At 48.7% G+C, this 26,785-nt stretch overlaps 1 protein-coding gene across 1 annotated transcript in view; it reads left to right on the top strand.

The window, feature by feature from the left end:
* The first annotated feature begins 359 nt into the window (after nt 1–359).
* Nucleotides 360–26,785, top strand: part of SCNN1B (sodium channel epithelial 1 subunit beta) — a 73,130-nt gene continuing 46,704 nt past the window's right edge. Inside the window, exon 1 of the mRNA XM_068967921.1 lies at nt 360–397. The gene's annotated coding sequence lies outside the window, so the exon portion shown is untranslated. The remainder of the gene's footprint in view (nt 398–26,785) is intronic.

The raw sequence follows: 26,785 nt of genomic DNA, 5'->3' as shown, positions 1-26,785 counted from the left end.
TGGGAACACGAGGATGACGGATGACGGGGTCTGTGTGTACGGATCTGTGCCACGCATCGGGATGTGCGGAGGGAAAATGCGGGGGTGTGTGCGCAAGGGTCTGGGTGGATGAGCTGGGGAGACGCGGCTGTGGACGCGGGAACAAGGGAGCGCGCGAGGCCAGAGCTCGTTTGGGGGCAGAGGGAGAAAGAAGGGCCGCGGGGAGCCGGGCGGTGCGGTGGCCCGGCCGTCGGCCCCGCCAAGCCCCGCCCGCCGCGCTCCCGGGCTTCCCCGCCCCGCTGCCCGCTCCCTCCCCGTCCGTGTCTCCCTGCGCTCGCGGCACCGCCGCCAGAGCCGCCCGGCCGCCGCCGCCGCCGCCGCCGCCGCCGCACGCATCCCGAGCCGCCGCGGGAAGCAGGTATGACCGCGACGCCGGGCTCCGCGCTTTCCCCGCCGCCCGCCCCGCCGTTTCCCACCCGAGGGCGCTCGGCGCTCGCGCCGGCGGCACTGCTGGGATCCGGCCTCCGGCGCAGGGCGACCGCCCGGGAGGACGGGGAGGGGAAGACCCCCGGACGCGAGCCGAGGTTTCGGACGAGTGCGCCGTCGGGGGCGGCCGAGAGGGCGGCGGCGTCCTCGGCACCGAAGGGGCGGGATGCGAGGTCCTCTGGGAGGGTGACAACAGCGACACCTGAGAGCTAGGCGCCTGGACGCACAACGCGTTGCTGAAATTAGGTAGTCTTCACGGTGTTTCCATTTAACAAAGGGGAAAACTGAGGGCCAGAGGCCGCAGCAGCTTCCCTGGGTCCTTGGGACAAGTTGCTGAGGCCAGATTTTGACCACAGAGCTCACTCACCTTAGCCTCCTCGACCAGCCTCCCTCTGGGGAACGGGGGTGTCTTCAATGAGTGTGCCCCTTGAGACTGCCCAGCGCGGGGAGACCAGCTCCGAAGGCCCTGCTCTCTGTTTCCCAGAGAAGCATAAGTCAACACCTGGGTGGGCTGGGCGGGGTGGGGGCGGGGTTGGGGGCAGAACGTGTGCAGCTGAAGCGGGACCTTGTCGTCTAGTCTGGAGGGAGAAACTGAGGCAGGGGGAGGTTTAGAGAGGAAGTCGCAGAGCTTCTCCATCCACAGGGGGCAGGACAGCTCCCCCTACCACACCCCCCCCACACACACACACTCAGACACCCGCCCATCTGCACTGGAGTGAGGGCAGAACAGCCAAAGCAATGGATTGACCCCGACAGCTCAGTCCTCAGTCCATGGGAGGCTTGTGTGGCTAGTTCCCTGAACCTAAGCATCCCCTGCATGACCAATGACCCCACCTGCCTGCCCACTGAACTGTGCGATCCAAGAAGGAATATACACTCATCCGATCTCCTTTGCCTGTAACCCCTGCCCCCCTCAAAGGTTACCACCTTCATATTTTGGGGTGTTCCTTTTAGGTCTTTCCTACACCCATGCAGTCATATAGATGCGTATCCATAGAAAGTATGTAAGCAGCATAGTAACGAGGGTGGATGTTTCCTAGAAATGGTACAGTACATCCGGCATCCTTCTGCAACTTGCCACCCCTCTCCACTCAGTTATCGTTGCTTTGAAAGTTGTCCAAGTGGCTGCATATAAAGCCAGCTCATTTAAACTGCTGCCTTGTCTTCCACCATGGATATGCCAGGTGATAGTGCTGTTAGTCCCCCAGTGGTGTCCACCTCTTCACAATCCCATGGACTGTAGTCCGCCAGGCTCCTCTGTCCATGGAATTCTCCAGGCAAGAATACTGGAGTGGATAGCCATTCCCTTCTCCAAGGGGTCTTCCCGGCCCAGGGATAAAACCCAGGTCTCCTGCATTGCAGGCGGATTCTTTACCATATGAGCCGCAGGAAAGCCCATGGATATGCCTGCTGCTGCTGATACTGCTAAGTCGCTTCAGTCGTGTCCGACTCTGCGCCACCCTATAGACGGCAGCCCGCCAGGCTCCCCCGTCCCTGGGATTCTCCAGGCAAGAATACTAGAGTGGGTTGCCATTTCCTTCTCCAATGCACAAAAGTGAAAAGTGAAAGTGAAGTCGCTCAGTCGTGTCCGACTCTTCGCGACCCCATGGACTGCAGCCCACCAGGTTCCTCCATCCATGGGATTTTCCAGGCAAGAGTACTGGAGTGGGGTGCTATTGCCTTCTCCGTGGATATGCCTATTGCTGAGTATTTAAGTTGTAACATTAGATGACTGTTTTCTATTTCAACCTCTTCTATAAATTGACATTTCTGGGTGAAATAAGATTTCTTTGTTCTATACTAACTTCACAGGATCTGAATTTGGGGAACAAGTTCCCCTGTTCCCCATTGCACACACACGTGCCATGCACACATACACAAGGCACACACCCATGCACAGGTGTACGTATACACATCTCTGTCCTTCTGTCTTTGGACAAGAACAAACCCTGAACCCCCTATCTGCGGTCGTTGCTGAGCCAAAAGGCCTGGGACTGAGCCAGGCCACAAGCCCTGATTGTCCAGGCCCTAGTGGGCAGAATTCCCATAAGGGACCGTGACCAGGAGTTTCCTCTAGACATACTCGCAATGCCATCCCCACCATTCAGTAGGATATGGAAGGACTTAGAAACCATGTCTGACAGACTAGAGTGTCTAGGGTCTTCCTAGTGTACCACAGACTTTCCAGGTCCAGGCTGTGCCGTGGGAGTGTCCTTAGCCTAGACTGTGGGCTGGGACTGTCAAAAGTTTGGTGGAAGCTCTGATGACAGCTGGCTGAGGGAAGCTGGAATCCCAGCTCTTTGCATTACAGTCCCAGCTCCACCTCTTCCTAGCTTGGGCAATAATTCCCTTCCAGTGTCTGAGCCACAGTTTCACATCTGTAACATGGGATGATGACAAAGGCAGCCTCCCAGAACTGTTGAGTGGGTCAGTGGGATGACAAAACCAAGCACTTAGCACATTGTCAGCACTCAGAAAGCAGCAAGTCTTATCTTGGACAGAGAAGACCCAGTGATGGCCCCAGGGAGGGGGTGACACTCAGGGCCACCATTTAGGACCTCATCTACATCCCAGGGCAGGGCAGAGAATCCCAGCGCTGAGTGGGATGGAGGGTGAGACCTCAGCTTATGGGAGCCACGCCCAGCTCACAGTGGGGTCCAGAAGTATCATGACACCTACAAAGGACCTACTGTGCACCTGGCCCTGAGCTAAGATACAGAAACAAACTGAGCCACGGTCCCCACAGAGCACACCTGTGCGCAGCTTTTGTGAGGCCCATGCTCCTTTTGAAATTCTAATTTACTCCCAAGATTTTAAAAGGTGGGAGATTAGGATTTGGGGATCCTCCTGAGAAGAGAGGGTCAGAAAAGCTGACAATTCCATCCCTAACTTTCGGCTGCCCCCTGGCATGGGGCAGGCACCCTCGAGCATGGCACAGTCCCCAGCTGGCCCACCCCTTAAACATAAAGAGCAGCATACTATCAAAGTTAGTAACTCAGACTCCATAGCCAGCTTCTGCATCCCAGCTCTGGCGTGGATTAGTTGTGTGATCAAAGCAAATTATCTAGCACTTTTTGGGAGACAGTTTTTTGATCTTTTTGAAAATTTTACATTTTCTTCACATGCGTGCACTGCTCTATTTATTTATTTATTTATTTTTGGCTGTGCTGGATCTTTGTTGCTATGCAGACCTTCTCTAGCTGCAGAGAGCAAGGGGCTGCTCTTGAGTTGCTGCGCATGGGCTTCTTATCGCGGTGGCCTCTCTTGTTGTGGAGCACAGACTTTTCAGGCAATTGGGCTTCAGTAGTTGCTGCTCACGGGCTCTAGAGCTCAGGCTCAGTAGTTGTGACGCACGAGCTCAGCTCCCCTGCAGCATGTGGAATCTTCCTGGACCAGGAATCAAACCCATGTCCCCTGTATGCGCAATCGGATTCCTATCCACTGCCACCAGGGAATTCCAATTTAGCACTTCTGTGATTCAATTTCCTCATATGGAAAAGAGGGATAATAAGTAGCACTTCCCTCAAACATTATTTTCAGCATTAAATGAATCAACAAACCTCAGTCTCTTACCACAGTGCCAGGAGCATGGAATAGACTAAGCGTTGGTGATGGTGATGCTCGCTGCTGGCGGTGTAAGCTGTCTGATCCCTGAAAGAGTGCAGTTTGTATTCCAAATTGTACTCCACGTAAAATGTTGGGGGAGCACAAGTGAAAGAGGAAGGAAGGAATGAAAGTAACACTTTAAGCTCTTTCTTCAAAGAAGATGCTGCAAAATCCTGGATATTCTGCCCAAGGTCAGGAAGAGGACAACATTACAAGGAAAGTGACAAAAGGAGGGGACTTCTAAGATGGGTTTTAAAGGATGAATAGGAGTTTCTCTGGAGCAATAGAGTAAGAAAAGCATTTCCACACAAAGGAAATAGCCTTTCCAAAGCCCTGGGAGCATGACCAGGGAGACCATGATTAGGAAGTGACAATATCCAGTGTTACTTTAGGTAAGGTATCTCAGAGTATAGGGAGTGGCAGGACGATGAATCTGGGAAGACATAAAAGGATGAGGCTTTCAGGAAAGGGGATGTACATTTCTTCTGCATCTACTGTGTGCAGGTGCCCTTGTAATCCCCACTCCCCCTCATCCTCATAGTACCCCAGGAATCAGGTTTTTTGGTCTCCATTTACTGATGAATTAGAGGCTCAGGAAGGTAAGCCACTTGCTCAAGAGCTCAGACTATGGTTCAGTGACAGAACTGAAATCAGACCCCAGATCTGTCTGATTCTAAAGCCCATGTTCCCTCTCTGAGCCTCCTGTTTTCTCATTGGAAAGTGGAGGTAGTACTAGTGAAGCCTACTGAGTGGGCTTGGCGTGAGGATGAGATGAGATTGAACATGCGGCCCTTAGCACAGTCCCTGGCACAGAGCAGTTGCTGTTGTTGTTGTGATGGAATATGTGGCTGTAGGTTTCTCGCCTGAACTCACACCACTGCCCAGCCTGAAATGGGGGTCCCCAGGGAGAGAATCTCCGGGGCTAGTCAATCTCTCTGGGCCAGAAACATCAGCATCACCTGGAGCTTTTGTCAAAATGCAGATTCTCAGACCCAATCTAGACCTTCTAAATTGGAGACCCTGAGGGGTGGCCCAGCAACCTGTATTTTAACAAGCTCTTTGGATGATTCTCATGAATGCTGAAATTTCAGAACCACTGACCTGGAGAAAGCCTTCAAATGAGATCCTCCTTGGCCACCTGCCTCCACCTCCAGCTGGAAGAATGGGTAGGTGGCGAGAATTCTGTCCTCACCAAGAGCAAGCAACAGAACATCCCCTTCAGCATGGGAGGCTGGAAAGAACCATTTCTTTACAGATAAGAAAGTTGCCAAGGCCTTGTGGGGTTTTTACTTTTTTATATTTATTTATATGACTGCATTCGGTCTTAGTAGCAGCCCTCGGGATCCTCGTTGCACCCTTCTGGCACACAGACTCTCTAGTTGTGGTGTGTGGGCTCAGGAGTTGTGGCTCAAGGCCTTAGCTGCCCCAAGGCATGTGGGATCTTAGTTCCCTGACCAGGGATCAAACTCACATCCCCTGCATTGCAAGGTGGATTTTTAACCACTGGACCACCACCAGGGAAGTCCCGGGGTTTTTATTCTTGACAGCTTGCTCTCCCTTCTAGTCTCACAGCCTCCAGGGGGCCCACCTTGAGAATCTAGGGGCAAGATTTGACTTGCAGAGGAGTTGTTCTCCAGGGCAGGATACCCCAGGCAGCTGAGGAGCTATCCCCCTCCATTATGAAAGCCCTCAATTACAGACTCCCTGTGCCTGGGGGCCTTCGTGGGCTGTCTCTTCTCCCTCAGAGCCTTGAGATCACATGTCCAGGCCCAAGTCCAGGTTGGACAATCATGTTTTGTAGCGGACCTCTTAGGGAGAAACAGACCCACTCTACATGTCATCTTCAAATCACTGATCAGAGCAGAGAGGCCAGACAGCCTAATGGGTAGAAGCAGGGGCCTTGCCTTAAAGATAAAAGTTGTTAAGTCTGCCTACATAAAAATTAATTATTTCTACATGACCTCTGCAAGGAAATCAAACCAGTCAATCCTAAAGTAAATCAATCCTGAATATTCATTGGAAGGACTGATGCTGAAGCTGAAGCTCCAATACTTTGGCCACCTGATGCAAAGAACTGACTCCTTGGAAAAGACCCTGATACTGGGAAAGACTGAAGGTAGGAGGAGAAAGGGACGATAGAGGTTGAGATGGTTGGATGGCATTCCCGACTTGAGCTAGCTTGGGGAGTTGGTGATGGACAGGGAAGCCTGGCATACTGCAGTCCATAGGGTCACAAAGAGTCAGACATGACTGAGCAACTGAACTGAACTGATATGACCATAACAAACAAAAATCCATAAGCCCAGGCATGTCCAACTAATAAAAATATATGCCACTTTTATGACAGAGAGTTAATTTCATAGAGAGCTCTTACAAATTAAAGATCAACTGCTTGTTTCAAAAATGGAAGGAAAAAGGAACAGAGGATATGATTCAGCTGTTTACATTAAAAGAAATACAAATGGAATTCAAACAGATGAAAAGATGCCCAACTCTGAAAACAAAAGCACACAACAAAACCACATCAATTCTATTTTCCACCTGCGGGATTGCTAGGTAACACCCAGTGCTGGTGGAGACACCAGGATTCTCAGACTTCCTTGGTGGGAGCACATACTGAGCAATCTTGGCAGGGGTGGTGGGGCAGGAGTTAGGAAAACTGTTGATATTTATGATGCTCACAACCTCTGTCTCTACCACTTCACCTCTTGAAATGTATCCCGTGGATATCGTTGCATTGAACACATTCTTTTAGAACAAAGAGACTCAGTGTTGTGTGAGAGCAAGTGATTGGAAATTAGCTGAACAGCCACCAGAGGGGAACTAAGTGCTGTACATGTCAGTACAGCCATGCAAGAGAATATGAGGCAGTCGGTCAAAAGACAGCAGTCGCTCTTCATGAATAAATGTGAAACCGTCTCCTGGATGTACTGTTAAAAGAAAAATGCAAGGTATAGAACAGCGTATAGTGTTCTACCAGGTGTGTGGGTGTGTGTGTGCGCCCGCGCATTTGTATGTATTTTAAAAAGGGAGTTTAAGAGAATGGATACATGTATATGTATGTCTGAGTCCCTTCACCGTTCATTGGAAACTATCACATTATTTGTTAATTGGCTATATTCCAATACAAAAACAAAGTTTAAAGTAAAAGTAGATAATTTAAAAAGGGGACTCATGTGCATATATATGCGTAGATTTGTATACACACATTAGGATTTGGAGGGCACACTAGAAGCTGGTGATACTGATTGATTTGGGGAAGGAAACTGATGAATAGGAAGCATACAATTTGGTACCCATTAGATGTTTTTTCCCCTTGTACAGTTGCTAGTATTATAAAATCCAGCCACATGTATCTTCCTTCTCCTTATTTAAAACAAGCATGATGCTAGAGATAAGGTTAATTCCCCCTTTGACTGTGATCCAAATTATATAATATGTGTTCAAATAAAAATGAAATTAACTGTTTCAGGCAGGGCCTTTGTCACAAAAGAACAAATATTGCATGATTTCACTTATATGAAGTGCCTGAAATAGGCAAGTGCAGAGAGAAAGTAGAAAAGATGTTACCCGGGGCAGAGGAGGAAGAGTGGATGGGGTGTTCGTGTTTAATGGGTACAGTTTCATTCTGGTTGGGATGATGAAATTTTTCTGAAGACAGACAAATGGTGATGGTTGCACGATAGTGGAAATACATAATGTAACTGAAATGTACACTTAAAAATGGTTAAAATGGTTATCCTTTATCTCACGTCTATTATGAATAAATTTTCCCTGGTGGCTCAGACAGTAAAGTGTCTACCTGCAATGCAGGAGACCTGAGTTCGATCCCTGGGTCGGGAAGATCCCCTGGAGAAGGAAATGGCAACCCACTCCAGTATTCTTGCCTGGAAAATCCCATGGTCAAAGGAGCCTGATGGGCTATAGTCCATGGGGTTGCAAAGAATTGGACACGACTAAGCAGCTTCACTTTCTTTCTATACCAACAGCATATTAGCAAGTTAGTTTTAAAACAATTAGCTGGGTGGGAGAAGTGAAAGTGTAATTGCTGGTAAGCCAAGGCTACTTCAATTTTTATTTTGTGGAATGGATATGACTCCTTTGATGTAAGAAACAGGCAGGAAAGGCTCAAGGGGGACTGGTGTGGCACCTTGCAAGTCAATGATGACATTTCAATTTACAGTCTTTGTAAGACAATTATGTTTCAACCTGAATGCTGATGTTAATGTGTATCTTTACCAAAAGAAAGGTTAAAATGGTAAATTTTATGTTGTGCATTTTGTCACAGTGAAAAAAATTTAGGGATGATAAAAAAAAAAAACAGGGGCTTTGATATCAGATTGCTTTGGTTCTAGTCCTTGATTCCAGGGTGTGTACTTTAAAGCATTGGTTTCCTCACCTGCAAAATGAGTTGTCAGAGAGTACCTGGCTCACAGAAACCCTGCAAGAACTAAAAGACTTTATCCATATAAAGTGCTTGCTCTGCATCTCTTGAATGTAGGAGGTAGGAGTTCAGGTTTAGGAGGATAAGGAATATTAAATATAAAATCAGCAGATTCAAGTGGAGTGAGTTTATATATAAGGAGTTTGTAAAAGCTCCATCTGTATTTTTCTGTCACTTTGTATTTGCAAAAAAAAAAAAAAGAAAAAAGTTTTAGTGCATTTCCATAGTGTGAAATTACAGAATAGTCAGACAAATCATCTTGGCTGGTGGGAAGCCACAAAGATGAAGCAGTTCTAAACCTGTGGCCTCCTTACCTACACAGATTTGAATCCTGGCTCTGTCACTTATTAGCTGTGTGACTTCAGTCAAGTTAGTCTAACCTCTCTGTGCTTCAGTTTTCTTATCTGTAAACTGAAGGTAATAATAATTCTCATCCCATAAGGGATGTTACTAGGATTAAAGGGGTCAAGTGCTTAGAGCATTGCCTGGCCCACAGTAAATCCTAAGTAATTGTTAAGAAAATAGACTTGAAATAAACCTGAAAGTCTGAGCATTTTTGTTTTTAAAAGAGGAAATTTTTTTTTTTTTTTTTTACACAAAGGGAATAGTCTCTTAACAAAGCAGCAAAGATTCAGAATCTGGAGCTTAATCTGGAGGACTTCCCTGGGTGGTTGTGGGGAGTGAGCTGGGGAGACCAAGATAAGGTGACAGGAGCCCAGCTGATGAAGGATGGGGCAGTAAGGGGCTCCAGGGGGTTCAGGGATTTTCCCAAGAGGCCCCGCAGAGATAACAACAGAGCCCCAGTTCAGCCCAAACTTCCCCTCCCCCCACAGTGCCTCCTGATGGCGAGAGTCCTGACGATCGGAGGCCCTCTGCCTTGCTTCCTCCTGATGTGCCAGGGAGCTCATTTCCAAACCAAGGCCTGGACTGAGGCCTGAGAAGCCTGGCACACCTCCTTCAGGAGCCACACCTGCACCTGTTACATCAAGGCCCTTAAGCCGGAGCTGGAGTACAACCTCCCCAAACAAGCTGATTCCTGAAATTCCGCTCTTACCTGTGTCTGTGTGTGGAGTTGGTTGATTTCCCTGGTTGAAAGGCCCTACCCCGCACCCTAAGGGGGATCACTATTCGTGTTTCTTAGCGGGTTTGCACCATGGGGAGGAGGAGTTTGGCTGGTGAGAGAGACCACAGAGAACCTTCAGGGTCTGAGGCTGTGGGCCTGAAGGCAGCCTTGGAAGGGCTGTTTTAGAGACTGGGAGGAATGCGAAATGGTTAGACATGCCTTTGCCCCGTGCTGGGTGCTCCCAGGTGGAAGGAGGGTCTTGGAGGTCCTAATTTACCACAGGCTGTCTGGGGAGACAGCTCCTGTCCCCCAGAGCCTTGCTGCCATGTTTTAAGTATTAAAATCCCCCAGACACTTTAATTCTCTTCTTTGGACACTCATTTATGTTGGGAAGATCCCCTGGAGAAGGAACGGCTAACCCACTCCAGTATTCTGGCCTGGAGAATTCCACAGACAGCATAGTCCATGGGGTGGCAAAGAGTCGGATACGACTGAGCGACTTTCACTTATGTAACCATTAAGGATTTGGGAGTTCAATGTGCTGGAGTTGCAGCTCAGTTACGTGTGACCTTGCGGGTGAGGTACTTAACCTCTGAGTCCCAGCTCTGGCCTGTGGAATGGGGACAATAGGGCCTCCTGCAGGGGCATCATTAAGCAAGCCCAGCACCTTAGCTCTGTGGCCAGCAGATAATTGACCCTCATTCCCGGGCCCCACCCTTCTTACTGCTCCAGTTAACTCCAGAAATGCTGTTCGAGCCCCGCATTGGAAAGAGATGAGGGTGGGGGCAAAAGGAGGAGAGTTCTGGGCTGAAAGGTCTGAAACTCCTATAGAATTCAGGGCAAGTTGAAAGATCAGAATTGGGCCTGGGTGTGTGTGTCCAGGGAGGGGTGATATTCCAGTGGAGGATGGACGGGATGGTTGCACCTTGCTGGCTGGAGGAGCGGGAGCCCAGCTGGGCCTCACCCTCTCTGACCCCTCAGACACCTGATGACAGAGGGTGGCAGTCTGGCCACAGGACGACCTACCCTTTGGGCAAATCTCCACCTTGCCCCCAGTAGAAGGCAGAACCTGGAGGGAAAGGGTGGGGCAAGGGGAGGGAGGAATCAGACCCATTTCCCAGCACTGGGGGATAATTTCAGGAGTGTTTCCTGAAGCCTAGACACTAGTTCGCAGGGATTTAAACTTCAGGGGACAGATTTTTGTCTGTTTTTTTTGTTTTGTTTTGTTTTTACTGCTTCACTGCTATAGCCCCAGCTCTCTGTAGACTCTCAATGATATTTTGTTATTGTTCAATCGCTAAGTCGTGTCCAATTCTGGGACCCCATGGACTGCAACGCACCAGACTTCCCTGTCCATCACTAACTCCCAGAGTTTGCTCAAACTCATGTCCATCGGGTCAGGGATGCCATCCAACCATCTCATCCTCTGTCATCGCCTTCTCCTCCTGCCTTCAAACTTTCCCAGCATCAGGGTCTTTTCCAATGAGTCAGTTCTTCGCATCAGGTGGCCCAAGTATTGGAGTTTCAACTTCAGCATCAATCCTTCCAATGAATATTCAGGATTGATTTCCTTTAGGATTGACTGGTTTGATCTCCTTGCATGATAATGATATTGGTTGAGTGAATAAATGACAGGTGGCTGGATGAGTGCCAGTGATGGACTAGGCCCTGGCGATCCAGAGCTGAGTGAGCCACATCTCTCAGCCCCCAGGAGACTCCTCGACCCCCACCCCATCCTGGGAGGCCCCCTCCATCCTCACCCCCACTCTTGAACTCCCACTAGGGTCCCTGATGCCTGGGCTTGGGATGGAAGGGCTGTGTTCTTATTGGATCTTAGAATCTAATGGGCTAGAAAAAACCTCCCTGCAGTCAGCCCCCAAACCATCTCAGTCACTGGAGGAGGTGCAGGTGCTCTGTCTGGGATCCATGTGGTTTGCTTGCCTTGTGCACAGGGATGGGCTGACTTTAGTTTCTCAACACAAGATACGGCTCATCAGATACATGTTGGTGGGGCCAATGTGGCTTTCCCCTCTACAGTAATAATAGGTGGCACTTTAAAGTGTGCTCTACGTGCCGGGTTACAGCATAGAATTTGTTCAGTGACCATAAAGGTACCCTCTCCCTCACTTGACCTTTGGAGACACTGAGTTCTCTCACCGTGTGATCTCATCGTACTCTTCCAACAGTCCAGTGAAACAAGTGATGTTGTCTGCACTTTGCAGATCAGAAAATAGGCTCAGAGAGGTTAAGTCATTTGCCCAAGGTCACACAGAGCTAACAAATGGTTGGACTGGGATTCGAACTCAAGCAGTCTGATCACAGAGCTCACCCTGCCTCTCCTCGGCTTCCAGATGGGTGTGGAGGAGGAATAGAAATGTTTACTCCGTGACAATGGCTCTCAAAGCTGTTGGCTCACCAGCAGTGGAGTATAAGGGTTCAGGGGTCACTCCTGCAGGCCTCCCCTGGGTCACTGTAGGGGTGAAGATCCTAATCTCCCCCAACAGAGAGTGGGCAGACCAGAGCCTGGCTTGCATGTGGCTGTGATTCCTGGGGCAGCAGCCCCTTCCTGGGCACCACTTTCTCAGCCTCCAGATCTCCCTAGAGGCTGGGGGAGATGGCCACCCGGGGCCCAGGAAACCGGCCAAGGCCAGGCCTCCCTCCCAGGGACTCGGTTCCAAAGCCAAGCTAGATTTCAGAGGTTGGCAAGAATGGAGACTTAGCAGGAAACAGGAGGGACCAACAGAGAAAAATGTTACCCTTTTCCCCCTTTCTTGTCTCTGATTCATGCCTTTCACCTAGTGTTTGAGGAGGAGGGTGTTTGTTTAAAAAGGCAGTGGAACCCACTCTGGAGGTCTAGAGCACAGAGACCTCAGCTGATGCAACGCTTATAGAGTGCTGATTATAGAACCGGCATGGTGAGCAATGTTTGACCTGAGTTACATCATGCGGTCTGCACCATCCCCCTGTCAAGTGGCTACATCGTGGTCCTCGTCACCACCATCCTCATCATTATCATCCCATCCTCTTATCCCATCAGCTTCATCTTCATCATCATCACCATCATCCCCATTATTCTCATCGTCTCCTTCACCACCATCATCACCAACAGCAACATCATGCTCACCCACATGGCTTCCCAGCCCCATGACCCAGCCTGCTCACAGGGAAACAGACCTGGAGGACGTGACACATTCATCCCCCAGAAAGATAAAGAAGTAGACTCTAAAGGCGGAAAGACACAAATCTGATTCCTGCCTCTGACACTTTCTAACTGTGTGACTCTGGGTAATTGATTTAACCTCTCTGAACCTCTCCAAGCCCTTGTCTGTAAAATGAGAGTAATCATAGTTCCTGCCTCCTGGGAATCTGATGAGGGTCACATGAGCTGGCACAGGGCCTGGCTCAAATCATAAAAGCAAAGCAAACACAGGAAAACACTCTGGCAAGGGCAGCAGTGAAGGGGAGAGCTGGGGGCATTGGGCTGGGAGTTTCCTGCAGCCCTGCGTAGCCAGGGGCAGTGTGTGTGAGAACGGGCACTGGAGGGCTGATGTGGGGCAGTTTGGGGTCAGGACTGGAGAGAACACTCAAGGGCCCTTCTTTCTTTCCAAGGAGGCAGGGTGTGGAGGAAAGAGCTGGGGACCTTTCACCTGGAGCGAGGCTGAGAGTTCAGAGCTGGAGCTGTGGTCAGTCCAATTCGAGAGAGATCAGGGAGCAAGATCCAGTTTTCCGAACTGGATAGAGGAGGTTCCAGTAAGTGCCAGCTGCTCCCTGCCCCAGACCCAAAGGACTCCCCAAAACTGCCCACCTAAACCTTCACCATCTATGATGGCATTCCCTTGGGGCTGCCTCTTTTTTGGATGAATTGTTTCTGAACGGCAGTAATGGTGGGCACCCAAGGCCACTCTTATGCTAGGCAGCTCTGAGCATCTCACCTCCAGCCTCCGGCTCCACAGACCCATGGGTGCTATTCACACAGAATACGTTGTGAACAATACCCCCAGTATACAGCCTGCACAGTTGTACGGGGCCGCTGTGCTAGCCTCCCTCTTCCTGGAGTGGACACAGAGTCTATTTTGGATGCCCCAGATCTGACTGCAGCTCAAAGCAGAGAAGGTTGGTTGGTGTCTGGATGCCAGGTGAGATGCAGAGAGCCCAGCTGTGCTGCCCAAAGCTTGTGCTTGAGAAGGCTGTCTCTGACTGTCACATTGACTGGTGATGTGATGGATTATTGAGAGGTGATATGGCAGGGCGGTTATGAGAGCAGCCTCTAGAGTCAAGCTGACATGGATTCAATTCTGTTCTATTTCTCTCACTCTGTGACTTTAGGAAAATCACCTGACCTCGTTGTGCCTCAGTTTTCTCATCTAAAAAATGGGTATATAATAATACACATGAGCATATACTAGTCCTCTCTCTCTTGAGGAGTGAGAAGGAAATAAGATGATGCAGGTCAGGCTAAATGGTCACTACATGTGGTCAATGACATCTCCAGCCAGGGAGGTTGGCAACCCACTGGAAGGCAGCTCCCTGAAATCCTGCCAGGGTAATGAAGGACTTAGGTTCTAACCTGACATTGTTGGCCCAGAGCCAGACCAAGTCAATACTTGATCCGGCCTTGTCAACATAACCTTTTCATAATCCAGTGCTGCTAAGGTTTCAGAGATTGTGTGGGTAAATACCAGGAAGAAGAAGGAGGCCTGCAGTCCAGACCTCCATGCCCTCAATTCATTCCTCCAGCCCAGAGGTTTGCAAACTATGGCCCAAAGGCCAAGTCTATGTAGTCCATGAGTTTCCTGTGGTTGGAAAAAAAAAAATCCAGAGAAAAATATCATATTCTGTGACACATGCAAACTACATGAAGTTCAAAATTCAGGATTCATAAAGAAAGTATTATTAAAACACAGCTGTGGGACTGCTCTGGTGGGCCAGTGGCTAAGACTCCATGCTTCCAATGCAGGGGGCCCAGGTTTGATCTCTGGTTGGGGAGCAAGATCACATATGCCAAAATAAAAAGGTCAGAGATCTTGCATGCCCCATCTAAGACCTGGTGTGTGTGTGTGTGCGTGCTAAGCTGCTTCAGTTGTGTCCGACTCTTTACAACCTCATAGACTGTAGCCCACTAGGCTCCTCTGTCTGTGGAGTTTGGAGTGGGTTGCCATGCCCTCCTCCGGGGGATCTTCCCAACCCACAGATCGAACTTGCATCTCTTTCGTCTCCTGTATTGACAGACGGATTCTTTACCACTAGAGCCACCTGGGAAGCCTAAGACTGGGTACAGCCAAATAAATAAATAAAACTAAAAAAAAAAAAGGAAAAAACAGCAACAAAACCAAAAGTGAACACACAGCCATGCTGGGAATTCCCTGGCGGGCCAGTGGCACACACACACACACCGTGCTCAGTCATTTAATATTATCTCCGGCTGCTTTCACGCTCCCACGGCAGAACTGAGCAGCTGCAGCAGAGACTCTGTGACATGAAAAGCCTAAACTATTCCTGTCTGTCCTGTTTGCCAATGCCTGCTCTATCAGGCCAATGGTTCTCAAACTGCTGCAGTTTGGAATTACCCAGAGAATGTTCAAGACCAAGTAAATCAGACTGTTTGGAGGCGGGAGCCAGGTATCAGTATTTCAAAGATCTGCAAGCAATTCCATTATGCAGCCGAGTCCGAGAAGCTCTCTCCCAGCCCTTCTAGAGGCCCTGCTGCACGCCTCTTGCCATGCCTGGCAGGGCTGTCCCAAGCTCAGATAGCTCACCCAGGGAGGAGACAGCTCTCCTGCCGCAACACCTACGTGCTGGTGCCCCATAGGTCTGGTTTTATATTATCTACACAGTAATTTTTTTTTAATTTATTTGACTGCACCAGATCTTTGTTGCAGCACATGGCATCTTCGATCTTAGTTGCAGCATGCAGGATTTTTTAGTTGCAGCGTTCAGAAGTCTGTAGTTCTGGCATGTGGGTTCTCGTTCTCTGACTGGGACTCCAATCTGGGCTCTCTGCATTGGGAGCACGGAGCCTTAGCCACTGACCTCCAGGGAAGTCCAGCAGTTTTGTTGTGGCGGTGGCTATGCTGGGTCTTCAATGCTGTGCACGAGCTTTCTCCAGTTGCAGCGAGCAGGGGCTCCTCCTCGTTGTGGTGTGTGGGCCTCTCACTGCAGTGGCTTCTGTTGTTGCGGAGCACAGGCTCTGGTCACGCGGGCTTCTGTAGTTGTGGCTCACGGGCTTAGTTGCTCTGAGGCACGTAGAACCTTCCTGGACCAGGGATTGAACTCGAGTCCCCTGCCTTAGCCGGTGGACTCCTAGCCACTGCGCCACCAGGGGAGTCCAAGTCTAGCCATTTTTTTTTAAATCAGGAAATGTTCACTTTGGCATCTGGGTTTCTAGATTTTCTTGAAAAAAAATGAAAAGATCTAGACATCCTGGGCTCACATTTCCAAAGAGCAGTAATCAGCTGGATCTCACCTGGCTTCATTTTTTAAAATATTTATTTGTTTGTTTTTGGCTGCATTGGGTCTCAGTTGTGGCAGCCGGGACCTTTTGATGCAGCGCCAAGGGCTCTTTATGTGGTGCCCGGGCTTCTCTCGGGGCTCAGGCTTAGTTGCTCCATGGCCTGTGGCTAGTGGTTAAGCATCCGCCTGCAGTGCAGGAGATGCAAGAGATGAGGGTTCAATTCCGGGATCGGGAAGACCCCCTGGAGGAGGAAATGGCAACCCACTCCAGTATTCTTACCTGTAAAATCCCATGGACAGAGGAGCCTGGCGGCTATAGTCCATGAGGTCACAAAGAATCGGACATGACTGAGCACAGACACACGCATGTGGGATCTTGGTTCCCTAACCAGGAAGTAAACCCATGTGCCCTGCATTAGAAGGCGGAGTTTTAACCACTGGACCCCCAGGGAAGTCCCTGACTTCAATATTTTTTAACATCACCTGCTTGGTCCCTGGAAACATTTGAGTTTGAGACCCCTGACTTCATGGCAAGGAGCTCTAGGCCAGCGTGTCCTCAATCTTAGCAGATACATGAGGCCCAGGGTGTCCTGCTGAGTGCACATTCTGACTCTGTAACTGAAGTGGGGCCTAAATATTGTGTCTCTAACAAGCTGCTGGGTGATGCTGATCTGCTGGTCTTGGTACTCGAGAAGTGAGGCGGTAGGGTGTAGGCCTTGGTTCTCAAGTTTAGCATGGCCCAGAATCTCTGGGGGCTGTGAAAATCGAGTGTTTGTTCAAACCCAGAGTTTCCAATTCGGGAGGTCTGGAGTGGGGTCAGAGGAGTTGCCTTCTAGCAAGTTCCAGGTGACGTTGCAGCAGCCAGTCTGGGGCCAGACTTTGAGAACCATTGCTCTAGGTTCTGGTTGACCCACTGACTGGCTCGCAGGCTGGGGCTCTGAGGTTCCCCAGACAGCAGGATCTTTATTCCCTCTGAGGTCAAGCTCCCTGACACCCAGCTGTCGCCAGGGGAACCAGGTCTTCGTTGGCCTCCTCAGTCACTGTCTCTCTGACCAGACCTGAGCAGTTTCCTTGAGTTCACACTGACAGTTTAAAGATGGAGTTGGATCCCAAAGATGGGAGAATTTTCTGACCATGTGTTGCACCCCATCCCCATTCCAGAGGGTCCTGATCCATGCATCTTAGGATCGAAGACCCCTCCAGAAAGGTCTCACGTTAGATCTTGACACCACCTGCTCAAGCGATCTGAGCCCCAGAGATGGAGTCTCAGCTGACTCTGGGCCTGAAAGCCACAGGGCAGGAGGGGAGCAGCCGCACCGCAGACCCTGCGGCCTCAGGCACGGGGCAGGGCCCTCGAGGGGGTCAGGCTGGGCCCAGGGCCATCCACCACAACCGCCTTGAGCAAGAATGACCACCTGGGCCAGGACCGGTTCCTGGAGTCCTTGAAATGGAGAGGCCCGGCAGCCAGATCTGAGTGGATGAGCTCGAGGAGATCAGGGCTTATGAATGGTTTCATTTTCTTCCTGGACCCAGAGGACAGGGACTCAATACCTCCTGGGGGTTTTCTCTAGACTCTGGAAGCCAGAAGCCCCTGCTTACTGTCTGGCTTAAGAAGGGTCTGCAAGTCCTTCGTAATAGGATGGCACATGGGGCCTGGCCTGGAATGGGCAGGTGTTCTGGAGAGGCTGGGCCAACCCTCTCTCCTCACCAGCTGGATGCCCTTGGGCAGCTGGTTATCCTATGGAGGCAGTGGTCCCTTGAAGGACTGACTTGAGAATGGAATGAGATAATGTGGGCAAAGTGCCGTGACAATCCCTGGTGCATATTAGGTATTCCACAACTGCAGCTGATATCATCATAACAATAGGTATTAATTATTAATGTTGATGATTTCATTATGTAAGTGCACCGCCATTCTCTCCTGGCAGACAGAACATTGCCCTTACACTCAAAACAGCACTTTTTTTTTTTTTTTTTGCTGCAATGCACAGTGGACAGGATGTGGGATCTTAGTTCCCCGACCTGGGATCGAACCTGCTCCCCCTGAAGTGGGAGTGCAGAGTCTTAACGACTGGACCACCAGAGAAGTCCCAGAATAGCACCTCTTTGGCAGCAGCTGTATTCATTTTGATACTCAATTCATACTGAAGTGCCTACTGTGTGCCAGCTGTGGTTCTAGGTCAGCACGGATCAGTAAAAATATAACACAAGTCACAAAGCTGAACCACATAACAACTTAAAGTTTTCTAATAACCACATTGAAAAAAATAAGTAAAGACAAAGAAATAAGTGAAATTGGTTTTAATAATATATTTTATTGACCCATTAACAGGTAGTCAATATTAAAAATTATTGAGATTTTCTATGTTCAATATATACCTTTTAAAAGTTTTTTAACATAGTTTTCTTCCTAACCTATACAGATAAATAATTTTTAATTATTTATTTATTCATTTTGGAGCAGGGACTGGCAACCCACTTCAGTATTCTTGCCTGGAGAATTTCATGGACAGAGGAGCCTGGTGGGCTGCAGCCCATATTGGACACAACTGAGCAGTTAACACACACACATATATAGAGAGATGATATTTATTCATTTATTTATGTATTCCTGGAAAATCCTATGGATGGAGGAGCCTGGAAGGCTGCAGTCCATGGGGTCGCTAAGAGTCGGATACAAGTGAGCAACTTCACTTCCACCTTTCACTTGCATGCATTGGAGAAGGAAATGGCAACCCACTCCAGTGTTCTTGCCTGGAGAGTCCCAGGGATGGGGGAGCCTGGTGGGCTGCCGTCTATGGGGTTGCACAGAGTTGGACACAACTGAAGTGACTTAGCAGCAGCAGTCACTTATTTTTGGCTGCGCTGGGTCTTCCTTTCTCTAGTTGTGGCGAGCCAAGGCTATTGTCTGGTTGTGGTGCGTGGGCTTCTTGTTGCAGTCGCTTCTCTTGGTGCAGGCTCTAGGTGCGTGGTCTCAGTAGGTTGTGGGTCATGGGCCTAGTTACCCTGGAGCATGTGGAATCTTCCTGGACCAGAGATTGAACTCATGTCCCCAGCCTTGGCAGGTGAACTCTCAACCACTGGACTACCAGGGAAGTCCTTAAAGTTTTAATTTTACTAAAACACACACAACCTGAAATTGATCATCTTAACCACTTCTAAGTGTGTGGTATAGTAGTGTTACTCACATTAATGTACAGTTCTTCTCCAGAACACTTTTCATCTTGCAGAATACTAGTATTTTATGTCTCTCTTTTTTCTACAGTTTCTTTGCTTTGGATTTTTTTTAAAAAGAAGTGATTTTTAAAAAACATTTATTTATTTTTTGACTGCACTGGGTCTTAGTTGCTGCTGTGGGATCTAGTTCCCAGACGAGGAACCGAACCCAGGCCTTCTACATTGGGAGCACAGAACCTTAGCCACTGGACCCCCAGGGAAGACCTTCAAATGGTTTCTTCCAAATGCAGGTAGTGTTCCACATGGAACCACATCTCAGTTCAATGGAGTTTGCAGTGCCCAGTATTCGCCACTCATGTGGCTCCTGTGTCGGCCAAAACAGCTCTGCACTGGGGCGAAGCTAGGAAGACAGAGGCCCAGTCGCCTTCACAGGGAGGTTCAAACCCCGGTAGAGGGAGACAGACAGGAAATGAAGAGAGTAGACAGTTGTAATGGTGTCGGGTTCTGCGGAAAGAATAAACAAGGCAGTGGGCTGGAGTGTCCTGAGGGGCTTGGGGGTCAGGGTGGGTGTCTCAGAGGTGGCATCTGAGCTGAAGCCTCAGAGATGAAGATATAGGGCGATGGTCCCCAACCCTGCCTGTGCATCAGGCTTTGTGTGGGAGTTTAAAGAATACAGATACCCCGACCTGCGGGGTCAGAGCTGCTGTGCATGAGGCTCTCGCGTGTGGGTCTTTGAAGGGCTCGCTGAGTGATGCTGATGCTGGCCCAAGGGGGCTGTGGAAGCTGCTAAGGATGGCTGATTCAGCAGGAATAGTAGGTGCAAAGGACCTGAGGTGGCCTGATCTTGGCAAATTGGAGGAGCAGATGTGGGGAAGTGTGAGAAGGGCAGGAGGAGAGTCTGGAAAAACTGAAGCGACTTAGCAGCAGCAGCAGCAGCAGCAGCAGTCACCTCTAAGCCGAAATCATTCCTAGCTGAGGGCAGGGGGAGGGACTTACTGACCCCATCATCCAGATCCTAGACAGTCAGTGGGGAGCTCTCCAGAGTCCTCTCTCCTGACCCCACTCATTCCCTTGCCTACTGGTTCCTTCTCCCTGTACAGCTTTTCCAAATCTGCCTGGGCTGTTAGACCAACGAGTACAGACTAGGTGACTTAAACAACAAACATTTCTTTTCTCACAGTTTTGGAGGCTGGAAGTCTAAGTTCTAGGTGTCCACCAGGCTGGTTTTGCAGAAGCCTGCCTCCTTGGCCTGCATATGGCCGCCTTCTCACTGTGTCTCCACATGGCCCTTCCTCTGTGCATGCCCTTCCCTGGTGTCTCTTTGGATGTCCAAACATCCTCTTCTTATAAGATGTGGGTAAGATTGAATTAGGCCACCCTATGGGCTTCATTTTCACTTAGTCTCCCCTTTAAAGATCCTGTCTCCAAGTCCCATTCTTAGGAACTTTATAGCTTCGATATATGAATGGCGATGGTAGTAGTGCTGAGTCATGTCCGATTCTTCGCAGCCCTGTGGACTGTAGCCCATCCGGCCCCTGTGTCCATGGGATTTTTCCAGGCAAGAATACTGGAATGGGTTGCCGTTTCAGATCTTCCCAGCTCAGGGATCGAACCCACGATCTCCTGCATTGGCAGGCAGACTCTACCTCAGTGCCACCATCACACAGCTCCAGGTAGCAGGTGGATGGAGGGGAGCCAGGTGCTCCCCGCCCCCACCCCATGCACGTAAGCAATGGCAATAACTGGAATGTTTAGGAGAAGGGTGCCTTCCAGCCAGGAGTTGCCAGCATAAACCATTCTGGCAAACCACTCTGGGTCATAGCTGCTGAATGTCAACCCTGCCTCCCAGCGCAGAAGTCCAGACATATTTACTGAGCAACTATCACATGCAATTTCAAGTGTCGGGAAATCTGACCAGGGCCCTCCTCACCACGTAAGAGAGATTAGAAAGGGGCATAAATAGCCATGATACGAAGTAGCTGGGAACAAGCGAAATAGGAGCGCTTGGCCCACGGAAAGTATTACGGGGCTGAGGAGGAGGGGAAATGATGTCCATTCAGTGAGCACTGGGAGCTTCTTGAAAGAGGCAGCACGGGATCTGGGCCTGGGGGAACGGCACTCCAGGAGAGAAACAGTGTGAGATGGAGCGAGCTCGTGGGCTTGTCCAGGGTGCCAGGGGCTCCAGCAGGTGGCCCAAGGGGCCTGGTATGAGAGGCTCAGAAGCTGCTGCAGACACTGATCCCTCTCTGCCCTCCAGAGTGCCCTGTCCTTCACATTTACCATTGAATCTTCAACACCAGCTCCATGAAGGAGGGACTGTCTCCCTCTCATTTTACAGATGGGAAAACCAGGACACAGAGAGGATAGGTCACAGTCACACAGCAAGTAAGTGACAGAACTAGGATTCGAACCTAGGTTCTTACCCATCAGTCATTTTGAAGGGAAGTGAGGGCTTCCCTCATGGCTCTTGGGTAAAGAATCCCCCTGCAATGCAGGAGACACAGGAGATGTGAGTTCAGTCCCTGGGTCGGGAAGATCCCCTGGAGGAGGAAATGGCAACCCACTCCAGTATCCTTGCCAGGGAAACCCCATGGACAGAGGAGCCAGGCGGGCTACAGTCCATGGGGTCGCAAAGAGTTGGACACAACTAAGCAACTAAAGACACAAAGAAAGGAAAAAAGAGGGGAATAAAGAGAGACATGGAGAGTGGGGCCATACTGCTGCTGCTGCTAAGGCGTTTCAGTCGTGTCCGACTCTGTGTGACCCCATAGACGGCAGCCCACCAGGCTCCCCCTCCCTGGGATTCTCCAGGCAAGAACCCTGGAGTGGGTTGCCATTTCCTTCTTCAATGAATGAAAGTGAAAAGTGAAAGTGAAGTCGCTCAGTCGTGTCCGACATACTATAAGGCCTTTATTCTGCAGATACTCAGAGCCATTGAAAGTTTCCGACAGACATGGGACACAGTAACAGCTAAGCCTCTGGGAAGTGCTGTCCCAAAACCAAATCATTCTTTTATCGAGTTGGGAAACTCCCTTTCCAGCACCTGTCCTTTCTAAAGCAGCCTTGCAGGTAAGTATGGAAACTTAGCGGCCACCTACATATTGTCATCATTCTTTCTCTTAGTAAAGCTAATAACAGCCAGTGTTTGTCCAACCCTACGTAAGTGCTTTATATGCATCATCTCATTTTAGTCTTCACTGGGGGAAAAAAAAGCCCAGGAAGGGAGATGCCATCATGGTGCCCATTTACAGGTAAGACAACTGAGGCTCAGAGAGGTGACGTGATGGTTCCAAGACTCCACTCAAGTCTGTCTGACTCCAAGGCTCTCATTTTTAATGATAATAGAATAGTTTATGCTTCCCAGTGAGAAACAGAGAAAGAGAGAGGCTAGACCTACTTCGTGAGCCTCAAAATGTTACCAGGTTGACCTTGTTTTTCTGACTTTGGTCAGAGACACTGCACTTTATTCCCAATTCTCTAACTGCCTGCCTTCTCCACCTGTACCCCACACACCCCTGGCATCTTCCAAGGCTCAACAGATACTCTCCACTGCAAAGTTGCCTCCAGCCCTTGGCAGGGAGAGAGGTATGGAGCAGATGAAATGGCCACATTCTTCCCTGCCAGCTGTCAACACACACCACCCACCCTGGGCAAGTGGCCACTTGCATGGATGGGTAGGGGCAGAGCCTTGGGCTTGCGTGTGCGCCATGGGCACCCCTGAGTCCCCGAGTCATCTGTCCATCAGGACGCGATGACTCTGCTTCTGGCAGCGGGCCTGGTGGGCAAGGTGTTTTCCCATGTAATTGTGCTTGTACAGGATGAAGCCTGGCATAGCAGAGTCCTCAGCAATAAGGAAGCAAACACGACATTGAGACTCTGTCAACAAGGATTTGGAAGATGGGAGCCATCCAGGAAACACGGGTTCTAATGCTGCCACCTCCTCTGAGACCCATCTTGGGCTCACCTGTCCCCAAGAGGAAAAGAAAGATCATCCTGTGTAAATGACAGACAGGGTGGTCTGCCTGTTGGAGACCCCAGCAGATTTCCCTAGTTGGCTGAATACCTCTCCCTTTGATTTGGCTTGGGGTTGTTTGTTTGCTTGTTTTTAAAAAAATTTTTTAAAGTATAAAAGTAGTAGAAATGCTTGGAAAGTAGTTACAAAAACAATACTAGAACACAAGCTAAGTTCAGTTCAGTTCAGTTCAGGTGCTCAGTCGTGTCCAACTCTTTGCAACCCCATGAACCACAGCACGCCAGGCCTCCCTGTCCATCACCAAAGTATACATCTAATCTGAATTCTCTGACAAGTCCTCTTTCTGCCAAAGAGTAGACACTGAATCCCCATCGGTCCAGCATCTTCCATGTCACTTTCCTCAGATTTTTCTGTAAATCCTCAGAAGCCTATATTAAAATTTTTTTTTAATCTACGTATTTATTTTTGGCTACAGTAGGTCCTCATTGCCGTGTGTAGGGTTTCTCTAGCTGTGCTGAGCAGGAGCTCCTCTCTAGTTGCGGTCCGAGGGCTTCTCATTGCGGTGGTGGCTTCTCTCCTTGCAGAGCACGGGCTATACACACACAGGCTTCAGCAGTTGGTGCACATGGGCTCAGCAGTTGTGGCGCGTGAGCTTAGTTGCTCTGCACCATGTGGGATCTTCCCGAACCAGTAATCGAACAGGTGTCCCCTACATTTTAAGGCAGACTCTTAACCACTGGACCACCAGGGAAGCCCTGGAAATCTACATTAAAAAAAAGAATTATTCTATAATTCCCAGTGCTCTAACATTTTTCCTGACAATTGATTTCCCATAAAGCTGTAATCTCACTTTGCTCATGTAATATTCTATCATAAGCTTTTCCCATTTGCTATAATAATAATTTTTTTATTATACAAACAATATGTGTTCATTGTAGGAATGTTCCAAAGCACAGATAAAGTAAAAATAATTTATTAAAAATAACCCAAGAAAGATCCTTCCAGCCAAACATCATTACTCTCAACATCCTGATTAATTTCACCCAATTTTTCCCCTATGCATATAGATACTTAGAAATTGATCGTTTTTTTTAAAGAAAACAAAAATAATTAACCTTCCCCAATATTCTCTCATGTGCCTCTGTCATGGTTTGTCTGTTGTACATTTATATTTTCTTGCCATGAGCATCTGTATCCATGTGGGGAAGCCAGGCAGTGAGGGTTGAATAGCTACAAGGTGTGGTCACCTTTCAAAACCACCTGTGGTACTTGGTCAACAGATGGACAAGGAAATGACAAACCAGGAGTACTCTGACCTCAAGACAAGATGGGTCCTCCCGGATTTAGCATATAGGCTGAAGCCCACATGAATGCACATTTCTCTTTTAAAGTTCATACAAAAAAAACCATGTTTTTTTCTGGCAGCTGAAGCCACATCTGCTGCCTCGGACTTTAGGATCTTCTGGCTGTGGTGGCAGGACGTGTGTCAGGCGACTCCTAGGATAGAGGCTGATATAATCCTACACCCAGGAGCAGAGAAACCTACAGAACGGGTTTTCGTAAGAACCCCGATGTTTGCAGCAGCTCAGGGCCAAGGGGTCAGTATGGCAGGTTTTCTTAGAGTTGTAAGTACCAAGGTATTTTATCTAATCTGGTGAGTTTGTGAAACAAAGGAAGATCTTTGCTGAATCTGTTTCCCTATGTAGCGTGGCATGTGGAGATAGTTTTTAGGTGGTGCACAAATGTCTTTCATCTCATTAGTAATTATTTATGTTGAGGTGTATTAGGAAACATATTAATATATAATTAGTAACATCAAGCTTGTGATTTTGTGGACATTCTTGCTTAGTACAGAGCTGAAGTAGGTATTTAAGTGAAAACAAGAGTGAGTCAATGTAAAGAAAGATATTAAGTTGATGAAAGTATAATTGGTACCCAGTTGCAGCTCAGATCATGAAGACAGCACTCAAGGTTGACCCTTGTGCATCCGATGGTCAGTCCTGGAGAACAAAAAGACAGCCAGCGTCTTCAGCTCCAGTCATTGACCTGCCTTTGCCACAAGAGGCCTATCTTCAGAGGCAGCTTATTGGAGCTTCTTCACCCTTCCAGTGTGATTTGGATTAAGAATCCAGAAGGTGCTGGAAACAGGCAGTTAGCACAAACGCATCATCTGAGTTCCTACACCCTGGAAGCTGGTCTGGTCCAGTCACTTTTGAACATAGTAGTCCTGTCCTGCAAGATTGTGGTAAATGCCTTGGAACTGTGGCCTCTGGTTTCATCATGCATGCCGTGATTTGAGCGTTTATCTTTGAAGGGAGATTTTTTTAAAAGATTTGTGTATTGAGATATTCTTCATATTAATATGTTGGATCATCATGTTGGCATGTGAAGTGATCCAAGACGCTTCCCAACTATTGTTGATGATCCTATTTATGTATGTGTTTTTATTTTTTTTCCCTAATAGAGTGGTTCTAGGCTTTTGACTCTAAGCTCTTGGCTAGGGTTAGTATTAGTGACTCCTAGGAAGTAGGTAGTGGATCATCACCAGGAGAGGGGGCCCTCAGTCTGTGCCCTCGGGATGTACCAAAACTTAAAGAATAAGTGAAGACCAAGGTTCCTCATACTTGTGGTCATTTTCTTTTGTGATTTTTATTTCTTTCACTATCAAAAAAAAAAGTTCCCATATTATTTGCATATCACTACCTAAGGGGAAGATCCCCTGGAGAAGGAAATGGCAACCCACTCCAATATTCTTGCCTGGAAAATTCCATGCACTGAGGAGTCTGGTAGGCTATAGTCCATGGGGTTGCAAAGAGTCAGACACAACTGAGCAGCTTCACTTTCACCTAAGAGTTGAATGGCATTTCCCTGATTGACCTCCATGTTGCAAACATTTGTTTAACCGTTCCATTTGTTTTAAATGCTGCAATTTTCTTTTTGTATTTGGAAAACAATCTTTTTTTTTCACTTGCATAGATCCTTGAATAAAGCTATTAAGTGCTAATGTGCTTAATATCATTATATTGCTGTGAACCAGGCATTTTTCTAAGCACCCTCAGAGGTAGGTGCAATATTGTCTCTGGTATTCAGTGAGGGAATGGAGACACAGAGACACCATGTAGCTTGCCCAAGGTTGCACAGCACACCTGGATTCAAACCCGGAGCTCGGCTTCAGCTCGTAAGTCCTGAGCTGCTCTACTATATGGGGAGTTGTGAGTACTTTACTGAAAACTCTCTCTTTATTAGATTTTTCCCTGTATTGGAGGAAATTCACCCTCACATTCCAGCCAATGTATCAGAGACTCTTCTTTTGAAAATATGGCCAAAGTGAAAGTGAAGTCACTCAGATATGTCTGACTCTGGGACCCCATGGACTGTAGCCTACCAGGTTCCTCTCTCCAAGGGATTTTCCAGGCAATAATACTGGAGTGGGTTGCCATTTCCTTCTCCAGGGGATCTTCCTGACCCAGGGATCGAACCTGGGTCTACCACATTGTAGGGCACCAGGGAAGTCTGAAAACATGCATGGCCAAGCTTAGCCAAATGGTGATGACTGTGGCTCTGGGCAGAAACGAATGTTTGGCAGGACCTCCCCTTTGAGCTCATA

The sequence above is a fragment of the Capricornis sumatraensis genome, chromosome 3, assembly GCF_032405125.1.
Source record: "Capricornis sumatraensis isolate serow.1 chromosome 3, serow.2, whole genome shotgun sequence".
Taxonomy (NCBI): domain Eukaryota; kingdom Metazoa; phylum Chordata; class Mammalia; order Artiodactyla; family Bovidae; genus Capricornis; species Capricornis sumatraensis.
The sequence above is the reverse complement of the archived record's forward strand: the minus strand, read 5'-3'. Positions and strand labels throughout refer to the sequence as shown.